Source organism: Oncorhynchus clarkii, chromosome 14 (assembly GCF_045791955.1).
Source record: "Oncorhynchus clarkii lewisi isolate Uvic-CL-2024 chromosome 14, UVic_Ocla_1.0, whole genome shotgun sequence".
Taxonomy (NCBI): domain Eukaryota; kingdom Metazoa; phylum Chordata; class Actinopteri; order Salmoniformes; family Salmonidae; genus Oncorhynchus; species Oncorhynchus clarkii.
This window is the reverse complement of record NC_092160.1, coordinates 41,706,400-41,719,668: the sequence shown is the minus strand read 5'-3', so window position 1 is coordinate 41,719,668 and position 13,269 is coordinate 41,706,400.

The following is a 13,269-nucleotide window of genomic DNA, read 5'->3' as shown; positions in this document are numbered from 1 at the left end:
GGACCCATAGTAATCTCCTGTAATTTTAACCAGGAACCATAGTGAACTCCTGTACTTTTGACCAGGACCCATAGTGATCTGTACTTTTGACCAGGACCCATAGTGATCTCCTGTACTCTTGACCTGGACCCATAGTAATCTCCTGTACTTTTGACCAGGACCCATAGTGAACTCCTGTTCTTTTGAACAGGACGCATAGTGATCTCCTGTACTTTTAAACAGGACCAATAGTGATCTCCAGCCATAGTGATCTCCTGTACTTTTGACCAGGACCAATAGTGATCTCCTGTAGTTTTGACCAGGACCCATAGTTAACTCCTGAACTTTTGACCAGGAACCATAGTGATCTCCTGTACTTTTGACCAGGACCCATAGTGAACTCCTGTACTTTTGACCAGGACCCATAGTAATCTCCTGTAATTTTAACCAGGACCCATAGTGAACTCCTGTACTTTTGACCAGGACCCATAGTGATCTGTACTTTTGACCAGGACCCATAGTGATCTCCTGTACTTTTGACCAGGACCCATAGTGAACTCCTGTACTTTTGACCAGGACCCATAGTAATCTCCTGTAATTTTAACCAGGACCCATAGTGAACTCCTGTACTTTTGACCAGGACCCATAGTGATCTGTACTTTTGACCAGGACCCATAGTGATCTCCTGTACTCCTGACCAGGACCCATAGTAATCTCCTGTACTTTTGACCAGGACCCATAGTGAACTCCCTTTCTTTTGAACAGGACGCATAGTGATCTCCTGTACTTTTGACCAGGACCCATAGTTATCTCCTCTACATTTGACCAGGACCCATAGTGATCTCCTGTACTTTTGACCAGGACCCATAGTGAACTCCTGTACTTTTGACCAGGACCAATAGTGATCTCCAGCCATAGTGATCTCCTGTACTTTTGACCAGGACCCATAGTGTTCTCCTGTACTTTTTACCAGGACCAATAGTGATCTCCTGTAGTTTTGACCAGGACCCATAGTGAACTCCTGTACTTTTGACCAGGACCCCTAGTAATCTGTACTTTTGACCAGGACCCATAGTGATCTCATGTACTTTCGACCAGGACCCATAGTAATCTCCTGTACTTTTGACAAGGACCCATAGTGAACTCCTGTTCTATTGAACAGGACACATAGTGATCTGTACTTTTGACCAGGACCCATAGTGATCTCCTGTTCTTTTGACCAGGACCCATAGTGAACTCCTGTTCTTTTGAACAGGACGCATAGTGATCTCCTGTACATTTGACCAGGACCCATAGTGATCTCCTGTACTTTGACCAGGACCCATAGTGAACTCCTGTACTTTTGACCAGGACCAATAGTGATCTCCAGCCATAGTGATCTCCTGTACTTTTGACCAGGACCCATAGTGAGCTCCTGTTCTTTTGACCAGGAACCATAGTGAACTCCTGTACTTTTGACCAGGACCCATAGTGATCTCCTGTACTTTTGACCAGTACCGATAGTGATCTCCTGTACTTTTGACCAGGACCCATAATGAACTCCTGTACTTTTGACCAGGACCCATAGTGATCTCCTGTACTTTTGACCAGGACCCATAGTGAACTCCTGTACTTTTGACCAGGACCCATAGTGATCTCCTGTACTTTTGACCAGGACCCATAGTGATCTACTGTACTTTTGACCAGGACCCATAGTGATCTCCTGTACTTTTGACCAGGACCCATAGTGATCTCCTGTACTTTTGACCAGGACCCATAGTGATCTCCTGTACTTTTTACCAGGACCCATAGTGAACTCCTGTACTTTTGACCAGGACCCATAATGATCTGTACTTTTGACCAGGACCCATAGTGATCTCATGTACTTTTGACCAGGACCCATAGTAATCTCCTGTACTTTTGACAAGGACCCATAGTGAACTCCTGTACTTTGACCAGGACCCATAGTGATCTGTACTTTTGACCAGGACCCATAGTGATCTCCTGTACTCCTGACCAGGACCCATAGTAATCTCCTGTACTTTTGACCAGGACCCATAGTGAACTCCCTTTCTTTTGAACAGGACGCATAGTGATCTCCTGTACTTTTGACCAGGACCCATAGTGATCTCCTCTACATTTGACCAGGACCCATAGTGATCTCCTGTACTTTTGACCAGGACCCATAGTGAACTCCTGTACTTTTGACCAGGACCAATAGTGATCTCCAGCCATAGTTATCTCCTGTACTTTTGACCAGGACCCATAGTGATCTCCTGTACTTTTTACCAGGACCAATAGTGATCTCCTGTAGTTTTGACCAGGACCCATAGTGAACTCCTGTACTTTTGACCAGGACCATAGTGATCTGTACTTTTGACCAGGACCCATAGTGATCTCATGTACTTTCGACCAGGACCCATAGTAATCTCCTGTACTTTTGACAAGGACCCATAGTGAACTCCTGTTCTATTGAACAGGACACATAGTGATCTGTACTTTTGACCAGGACCCATAGTGATCTCCTGTACTTTTGACCAGGACCCATAGTGAACTCCTGTACTTTTGACCAGGACCCATAGTGATCTCCTGTACTTTTGACCAGGACCCATAGTGATCTACTGTACTTTTGACCAGGACCCATAGTGATCTCCTGTACTTTTGACCAGGACCCATAGTGATCTCCTGTACTTTTTACCAGGACCCATAGTGAACTCCTGTACTTTTGACCAGGACCCATAATGATCTGTACTTTTGACCAGGACCCATAGTGATCTCATGTACTTTTGACCAGGACCCATAGTAATCTCCTGTACTTTTGACAAGGACCCATAGTGAACTCCTGTACTTTGACCAGGACCCATAGTGATCTGTACTTTTGACCAGGACCCATAGTGATCTCCTGTACTCCTGACCAGGACCCATAGTAATCTCCTGTACTTTTGACCAGGACCCATAGTGAACTCCCTTTCTTTTGAACAGGACGCATAGTGATCTCCTGTACTTTTGACCAGGACCCATAGTGATCTCCTCTACATTTGACCAGGACCCATAGTGATCTCCTGTACTTTTGACCAGGACCCATAGTGAACTCCTGTACTTTTGACCAGGACCAATAGTGATCTCCAGCCATAGTTATCTCCTGTACTTTTGACCAGGACCCATAGTGATCTCCTGTACTTTTTACCAGGACCAATAGTGATCTCCTGTAGTTTTGACCAGGACCCATAGTGAACTCCTGTACTTTTGACCAGGACCCATAGTGATCTGTACTTTTGACCAGGACCCATAGTGATCTCATGTACTTTCGACCAGGACCCATAGTAATCTCCTGTACTTTTGACAAGGACCCATAGTGAACTCCTGTTCTATTGAACAGGACACATAGTGATCTGTACTTTTGACCAGGACCCATAGTGATCTCCTGTTCTTTTGACCAGGACCCATAGTGATCTCCTGTACTTTTGACCAGGACCCATAGTGAACTCCTGTACTTTTGACGAGGACCCATAGTAATCTCCTGTAATTTTAACCAGGACCCATAGTGAACTCCTGTACTTTTGACCAGGACCCATAGTGATCTGTACTTTTGACCAGGACCCATAGTGATCTCCTGTACTCCTGACCAGGACCCATAGTAATCTCCTGTACTTTTGACCAGGACCCATAGTGAACTCCCTTTCTTTTGAACAGGACGCATAGTGATCTCCTGTACTTTTGACCAGGACCCATAGTGATCTCCTGTACTTTTTACCAGGACCCATAGTGAACTCCTGTACTTTTGACCAGGACCAATAGTGATCTCCAGCCATAGTGATCTCCTGTACTTTTGACCAGGACCCATAGTGTTCTCCTGTACTTTTTACCAGGACCAATAGTGATCTCCTGTAGTTTTGACCAGGACCCATAGTGAACTCCTGTACTTTTGACCAGGACCCCTAGTAATCTGTACTTTTGACCAGGACCCATAGTGATCTCATGTACTTTCGACCAGGACCCATAGTAATCTCCTGTACTTTTGACAAGGACCCATAGTGAACTCCTGTTCTATTGAACAGGACACATAGTGATCTGTACTTTTGACCAGGACCCATAGTGATCTCCTGTTCTTTTGACCAGGACCCATAGTGAACTCCTGTTCTTTTGAACAGGACGCATAGTGATCTCCTGTACATTTGACCAGGACCCATAGTGATCTCCTGTACTTTGACCAGGACCCATAGTGAACTCCTGTACTTTTGACCAGGACCAATAGTGATCTCCAGCCATAGTGATCTCCTGTACTTTTGACCAGGACCCATAGTGAGCTCCTGTTCTTTTGACCAGGAACCATAGTGAACTCCTGTACTTTTGACCAGGACCCATAGTGATCTCCTGTACTTTTGACCAGTACCGATAGTGATCTCCTGTACTTTTGACCAGGACCCATAATGAACTCCTGTACTTTTGACCAGGACCCATAGTGATCTCCTGTACTTTTGACCAGGACCCATAGTGAACTCCTGTACTTTTGACCAGGACCCATAGTGATCTCCTGTACTTTTGACCAGGACCCATAGTGATCTACTGTACTTTTGACCAGGACCCATAGTGATCTCCTGTACTTTTGACCAGGACCCATAGTGATCTCCTGTACTTTTGACCAGGACCCATAGTGATCTCCTGTACTTTTTACCAGGACCCATAGTGAACTCCTGTACTTTTGACCAGGACCCATAATGATCTGTACTTTTGACCAGGACCCATAGTGATCTCATGTACTTTTGACCAGGACCCATAGTAATCTCCTGTACTTTTGACAAGGACCCATAGTGAACTCCTGTACTTTGACCAGGACCCATAGTGATCTGTACTTTTGACCAGGACCCATAGTGATCTCCTGTACTCCTGACCAGGACCCATAGTAATCTCCTGTACTTTTGACCAGGACCCATAGTGAACTCCTCTACATTTGACCAGGACCCATAGTGATCTCCTGTACTTTTGACCAGGACCCATAGTGAACTCCTGTACTTTTGACCAGGACCAATAGTGATCTCCAGCCATAGTTATCTCCTGTACTTTTGACCAGGACCCATAGTGATCTCCTGTACTTTTTACCAGGACCAATAGTGATCTCCTGTAGTTTTGACCAGGACCCATAGTGAACTCCTGTACTTTTGACCAGGACCATAGTGATCTGTACTTTTGACCAGGACCCATAGTGATCTCATGTACTTTCGACCAGGACCCATAGTAATCTCCTGTACTTTTGACAAGGACCCATAGTGAACTCCTGTTCTATTGAACAGGACACATAGTGATCTGTACTTTTGACCAGGACCCATAGTGATCTCCTGTTCTTTTGACCAGGACCCATAGTGAACTCCTGTTCTTTTGAACAGGACGCATAGTGATCTCCTGTACATTTGACCAGGACCCATAGTGATCTCCTGTACTTTGACCAGGACCCATAGTGAACTCCTGTACTTTTGACCAGGACCAATAGTGATCTCCAGCCATAGTGATCTCCTGTACTTTTGACCAGGACCCATAGTGAGCTCCTGTTCTTTTGACCAGGAACCATAGTGAACTCCTGTACTTTTGACCAGGACCCATAGTAATCTCCTGTACTTTTGACCAGGACCCATAGTGAACTCCTGTACTTTTGACCAGTACCGATAGTGATCTCCTATACTTTTGACCAGGACCCATAATGAACTCCTGTACTTTTGACCAGGACCCATACTGATCTCCTGTACTTTTGACCAGGACCCATAGTGAACTCCTGTACTTTTGACCAGGACCCATAGTGATCTCCTGTACTTTTGACCAGGACCCATAGTGATCTACTGTACTTTTAACCAGGACCCATAGTGATCTCCTGTACTTTTGACCAGGACCCATAGTGATCTCCTGTACTTTTGACCAGGACCCATAGTGATCTCCTGTACTTTTTACCAGGACCCATAGTGAACTCCTGTACTTTTGACCAGGACCATAGTGATCTGTACTTTTGACCAGGACCCATAGTGATCTCATGTACTTTCGACCAGGACCCATAGTAATCTCCTGTACTTTTGACAAGGACCCATAGTGAACTCCTGTTCTATTGAACAGGACACATAGTAATCTCCTGTACTTTTGACCAGGACCCATAGTGAACTCCTGTACTTTTGACCAGTACCGATAGTGATCTCCTATACTTTTGACCAGGACCCATAATGAACTCCTGTACTTTTGACCAGGACCCATACTGATCTCCTGTACTTTTGACCAGGACCCATAGTGAACTCCTGTACTTTTGACCAGGACCCATAGTGATCTCCTGTACTTTTGACCAGGACCCATAGTGATCTACTGTACTTTTAACCAGGACCCATAGTGATCTCCTGTACTTTTGACCAGGACCCATAGTGATCTCCTGTACTTTTGACCAGGACCCATAGTGATCTCCTGTACTTTTTACCAGGACCCATAGTGAACTCCTGTACTTTTGACCAGGACCATAGTGATCTGTACTTTTGACCAGGACCCATAGTGATCTCATGTACTTTTGACCAGGACCCATAGTGAACTCCTGTACTTTTGACCAGGACCCATAGTGATCTCCTGTACTTTTGACCAGGACCCATAGTGATCTACTGTACTTTTGACCAGGACCCATAGTGATCTCCTGTACTTTTGACCAGGACCCATAGTGATCTCCTGTACTTTTTACCAGGACCCATAGTGAACTCCTGTACTTTTGACCAGGACCCATAATGATCTGTACTTTTGACCAGGACCCATAGTGATCTCATGTACTTTTGACCAGGACCCATAGTAATCTCCTGTACTTTTGACAAGGACCCATAGTGAACTCCTGTACTTTGACCAGGACCCATAGTGATCTGTACTTTTGACCAGGACCCATAGTGATCTCCTGTACTCCTGACCAGGACCCATAGTAATCTCCTGTACTTTTGACCAGGACCCATAGTGAACTCCCTTTCTTTTGAACAGGACGCATAGTGATCTCCTGTACTTTTGACCAGGACCCATAGTGATCTCCTCTACATTTGACCAGGACCCATAGTGATCTCCTGTACTTTTGACCAGGACCCATAGTGAACTCCTGTACTTTTGACCAGGACCAATAGTGATCTCCAGCCATAGTTATCTCCTGTACTTTTGACCAGGACCCATAGTGATCTCCTGTACTTTTTACCAGGACCAATAGTGATCTCCTGTAGTTTTGACCAGGACCCATAGTGAACTCCTGTACTTTTGACCAGGACCCATAGTGATCTGTACTTTTGACCAGGACCCATAGTGATCTCATGTACTTTCGACCAGGACCCATAGTAATCTCCTGTACTTTTGACAAGGACCCATAGTGAACTCCTGTTCTATTGAACAGGACACATAGTGATCTGTACTTTTGACCAGGACCCATAGTGATCTCCTGTTCTTTTGACCAGGACCCATAGTGATCTCCTGTACTTTTGACCAGGACCCATAGTGAACTCCTGTACTTTTGACCAGGACCCATAGTAATCTCCTGTAATTTTAACCAGGACCCATAGTGAACTCCTGTACTTTTGACCAGGACCCATAGTGATCTGTACTTTTGACCAGGACCCATAGTGATCTCCTGTACTCCTGACCAGGACCCATAGTAATCTCCTGTACTTTTGACCAGGACCCATAGTGAACTCCCTTTCTTTTGAACAGGACGCATAGTGATCTCCTGTACTTTTGACCAGGACCCATAGTGATCTCCTGTACTTTTGACCAGGACCCATAGTGAACTCCTGTACTTTTGACCAGGACCAATAGTGATCTCCAGCCATAGTGATCTCCTGTACTTTTGACCAGGACCCATAGTGTTCTCCTGTACTTTTTACCAGGACCAATAGTGATCTCCTGTAGTTTTGACCAGGACCCATAGTGAACTCCTGTACTTTTGACCAGGACCCCTAGTAATCTGTACTTTTGACCAGGACCCATAGTGATCTCATGTACTTTCGACCAGGACCCATAGTAATCTCCTGTACTTTTGACAAGGACCCATAGTGAACTCCTGTTCTATTGAACAGGACACATAGTGATCTGTACTTTTGACCAGGACCCATAGTGATCTCCTGTTCTTTTGACCAGGACCCATAGTGAACTCCTGTTCTTTTGAACAGGACGCATAGTGATCTCCTGTACATTTGACCAGGACCCATAGTGATCTCCTGTACTTTGACCAGGACCCATAGTGAACTCCTGTACTTTTGACCAGGACCATAGTGATCTGTACTTTTGACCAGGACCCATAGTGATCTCATGTACTTTCGACCAGGACCCATAGTAATCTCCTGTACTTTTGACAAGGACCCATAGTGAACTCCTGTTCTATTGAACAGGACACATAGTAATCTCCTGTACTTTTGACCAGGACCCATAGTGAACTCCTGTACTTTTGACCAGTACCGATAGTGATCTCCTATACTTTTGACCAGGACCCATAATGAACTCCTGTACTTTTGACCAGGACCCATACTGATCTCCTGTACTTTTGACCAGGACCCATAGTGAACTCCTGTACTTTTGACCAGGACCCATAGTGATCTCCTGTACTTTTGACCAGGACCCATAGTGATCTACTGTACTTTTAACCAGGACCCATAGTGATCTCCTGTACTTTTGACCAGGACCCATAGTGATCTCCTGTACTTTTGACCAGGACCCATAGTGATCTCCTGTACTTTTTACCAGGACCCATAGTGAACTCCTGTACTTTTGACCAGGACCATAGTGATCTGTACTTTTGACCAGGACCCATAGTGATCTCATGTACTTTCGACCAGGACCCATAGTAATCTCCTGTACTTTTGACAAGGACCCATAGTGAACTCCTGTTCTATTGAACAGGACACATAGTGATCTGTACTTTTGACCAGGACCCATAGTGATCTCCTGTACTTTTGACCAGGACCCATAGTGAACTCCTGTACTTTTGACCAGGACCCATAGTGATCTCCTGTACTTTTGACCAGGACCCATAGTGATCTACTGTACTTTTGACCAGGACCCATAGTGATCTCCTGTACTTTTGACCAGGACCCATAGTGATCTCCTGTACTTTTTACCAGGACCCATAGTGAACTCCTGTACTTTTGACCAGGACCCATAATGATCTGTACTTTTGACCAGGACCCATAGTGATCTCATGTACTTTTGACCAGGACCCATAGTAATCTCCTGTACTTTTGACAAGGACCCATAGTGAACTCCTGTACTTTGACCAGGACCCATAGTGATCTGTACTTTTGACCAGGACCCATAGTGATCTCCTGTACTCCTGACCAGGACCCATAGTAATCTCCTGTACTTTTGACCAGGACCCATAGTGAACTCCCTTTCTTTTGAACAGGACGCATAGTGATCTCCTGTACTTTTGACCAGGACCCATAGTGATCTCCTCTACATTTGACCAGGACCCATAGTGATCTCCTGTACTTTTGACCAGGACCCATAGTGAACTCCTGTACTTTTGACCAGGACCAATAGTGATCTCCAGCCATAGTTATCTCCTGTACTTTTGACCAGGACCCATAGTGATCTCCTGTACTTTTTACCAGGACCAATAGTGATCTCCTGTAGTTTTGACCAGGACCCATAGTGAACTCCTGTACTTTTGACCAGGACCCATAGTGATCTGTACTTTTGACCAGGACCCATAGTGATCTCATGTACTTTCGACCAGGACCCATAGTAATCTCCTGTACTTTTGACAAGGACCCATAGTGAACTCCTGTTCTATTGAACAGGACACATAGTGATCTGTACTTTTGACCAGGACCCATAGTGATCTCCTGTTCTTTTGACCAGGACCCATAGTGATCTCCTGTACTTTTGACCAGGACCCATAGTGAACTCCTGTACTTTTGACCAGGACCCATAGTAATCTCCTGTAATTTTAACCAGGACCCATAGTGAACTCCTGTACTTTTGACCAGGACCCATAGTGATCTGTACTTTTGACCAGGACCCATAGTGATCTCCTGTACTCCTGACCAGGACCCATAGTAATCTCCTGTACTTTTGACCAGGACCCATAGTGAACTCCCTTTCTTTTGAACAGGACGCATAGTGATCTCCTGTACTTTTGACCAGGACCCATAGTGATCTCCTGTACTTTTGACCAGGACCCATAGTGAACTCCTGTACTTTTGACCAGGACCAATAGTGATCTCCAGCCATAGTGATCTCCTGTACTTTTGACCAGGACCCATAGTGTTCTCCTGTACTTTTTACCAGGACCAATAGTGATCTCCTGTAGTTTTGACCAGGACCCATAGTGAACTCCTGTACTTTTGACCAGGACCCCTAGTAATCTGTACTTTTGACCAGGACCCATAGTGATCTCATGTACTTTCGACCAGGACCCATAGTAATCTCCTGTACTTTTGACAAGGACCCATAGTGAACTCCTGTTCTATTGAACAGGACACATAGTGATCTGTACTTTTGACCAGGACCCATAGTGATCTCCTGTTCTTTTGACCAGGACCCATAGTGAACTCCTGTTCTTTTGAACAGGACGCATAGTGATCTCCTGTACATTTGACCAGGACCCATAGTGATCTCCTGTACTTTGACCAGGACCCATAGTGAACTCCTGTACTTTTGACCAGGACCAATAGTGATCTCCAGCCATAGTGATCTCCTGTACTTTTGACCAGGACCCATAGTGAGCTCCTGTTCTTTTGACCAGGAACCATAGTGAACTCCTGTACTTTTGACCAGGACCCATAGTGATCTCCTGTACTTTTGACCAGTACCGATAGTGATCTCCTGTACTTTTGACCAGGACCCATAATGAACTCCTGTACTTTTGACCAGGACCCATAGTGATCTCCTGTATTTTTGACCAGGACCCATAGTGAACTCCTGTACTTTTGACCAGGACCCATAGTGATCTCCTGTACTTTTGACCAGGACCCATAGTGATCTACTGTACTTTTGACCAGGACCCATAGTGATCTCCTGTACTTTTGACCAGGACCCATAGTGATCTCCTGTACTTTTGACCAGGACCCATAGTGATCTCCTGTACTTTTTACCAGGACCCATAGTGAACTCCTGTACTTTTGACCAGGACCCATAATGATCTGTACTTTTGACCAGGACCCATAGTGATCTCATGTACTTTTGACCAGGACCCATAGTAATCTCCTGTACTTTTGACAAGGACCCATAGTGAACTCCTGTACTTTGACCAGGACCCATAGTGATCTGTACTTTTGACCAGGACCCATAGTGATCTCCTGTACTCCTGACCAGGACCCATAGTAATCTCCTGTACTTTTGACCAGGACCCATAGTGAACTCCCTTTCTTTTGAACAGGACGCATAGTGATCTCCTGTACTTTTGACCAGGACCCATAGTGATCTCCTCTACATTTGACCAGGACCCATAGTGATCTCCTGTACTTTTGACCAGGACCCATAGTGAACTCCTGTACTTTTGACCAGGACCAATAGTGATCTCCAGCCATAGTTATCTCCTGTACTTTTGACCAGGACCCATAGTGATCTCCTGTACTTTTTACCAGGACCAATAGTGATCTCCTGTAGTTTTGACCAGGACCCATAGTGAACTCCTGTACTTTTGACCAGGACCATAGTGATCTGTACTTTTGACCAGGACCCATAGTGATCTCATGTACTTTCGACCAGGACCCATAGTAATCTCCTGTACTTTTGACAAGGACCCATAGTGAACTCCTGTTCTATTGAACAGGACACATAGTGATCTGTACTTTTGACCAGGACCCATAGTGATCTCCTGTTCTTTTGACCAGGACCCATAGTGAACTCCTGTTCTTTTGAACAGGACGCATAGTGATCTCCTGTACATTTGACCAGGACCCATAGTGATCTCCTGTACTTTGACCAGGACCCATAGTGAACTCCTGTACTTTTGACCAGGACCCATAATGATCTGTACTTTTGACCAGGACCCATAGTGATCTCATGTACTTTTGACCAGGACCCATAGTAATCTCCTGTACTTTTGACAAGGACCCATAGTGAACTCCTGTACTTTGACCAGGACCCATAGTGATCTGTACTTTTGACCAGGACCCATAGTGATCTCCTGTACTCCTGACCAGGACCCATAGTAATCTCCTGTACTTTTGACCAGGACCCATAGTGAACTCCCTTTCTTTTGAACAGGACGCATAGTGATCTCCTGTACTTTTGACCAGGACCCATAGTGATCTCCTCTACATTTGACCAGGACCCATAGTGATCTCCTGTACTTTTGACCAGGACCCATAGTGAACTCCTGTACTTTTGACCAGGACCAATAGTGATCTCCAGCCATAGTTATCTCCTGTACTTTTGACCAGGACCCATAGTGATCTCCTGTACTTTTTACCAGGACCAATAGTGATCTCCTGTAGTTTTGACCAGGACCCATAGTGAACTCCTGTACTTTTGACCAGGACCATAGTGATCTGTACTTTTGACCAGGACCCATAGTGATCTCATGTACTTTCGACCAGGACCCATAGTAATCTCCTGTACTTTTGACAAGGACCCATAGTGAACTCCTGTTCTATTGAACAGGACACATAGTGATCTGTACTTTTGACCAGGACCCATAGTGATCTCCTGTTCTTTTGACCAGGACCCATAGTGAACTCCTGTTCTTTTGAACAGGACGCATAGTGATCTCCTGTACATTTGACCAGGACCCATAGTGATCTCCTGTACTTTGACCAGGACCCATAGTGAACTCCTGTACTTTTGACCAGGACCAATAGTGATCTTCAGCCATAGTGATCTCCTGTACTTTTGACCAGGACCCATAGTGAGCTCCTGTTCTTTTGACCAGGAACCATAGTGAACTCCTGTACTTTTGACCAGGACCCATAGTAATCTCCTGTACTTTTGACCAGGACCCATAGTGAACTCCTGTACTTTTGACCAGTACCGATAGTGATCTCCTGTACTTTTGACCAGGACCCATAATGAACTCCTGTACTTTTGACCAGGACCCATAGTGATCTCCTGTACTTTTGACCAGGACCCATAGTGAACTCCTGTACTTTCGACCAGGACCCATAGTGATCTCCTGTACTTTTGACCAGGACCCATAGTGATCTACTGTACTTTTAACCAGGACCCATAGTGATCTCCTGTACTTTTGACCAGGACCCATAGTGATCTCCTGTACTTTTGACCAGGACCCATAGTGATCTCCTGTACTTTTTACCAGGACCCATAGTGAACTCCTGTACTTTTGACCAGGACCCATAATGATCTGTACTTTTGACCAGGACCCATAGT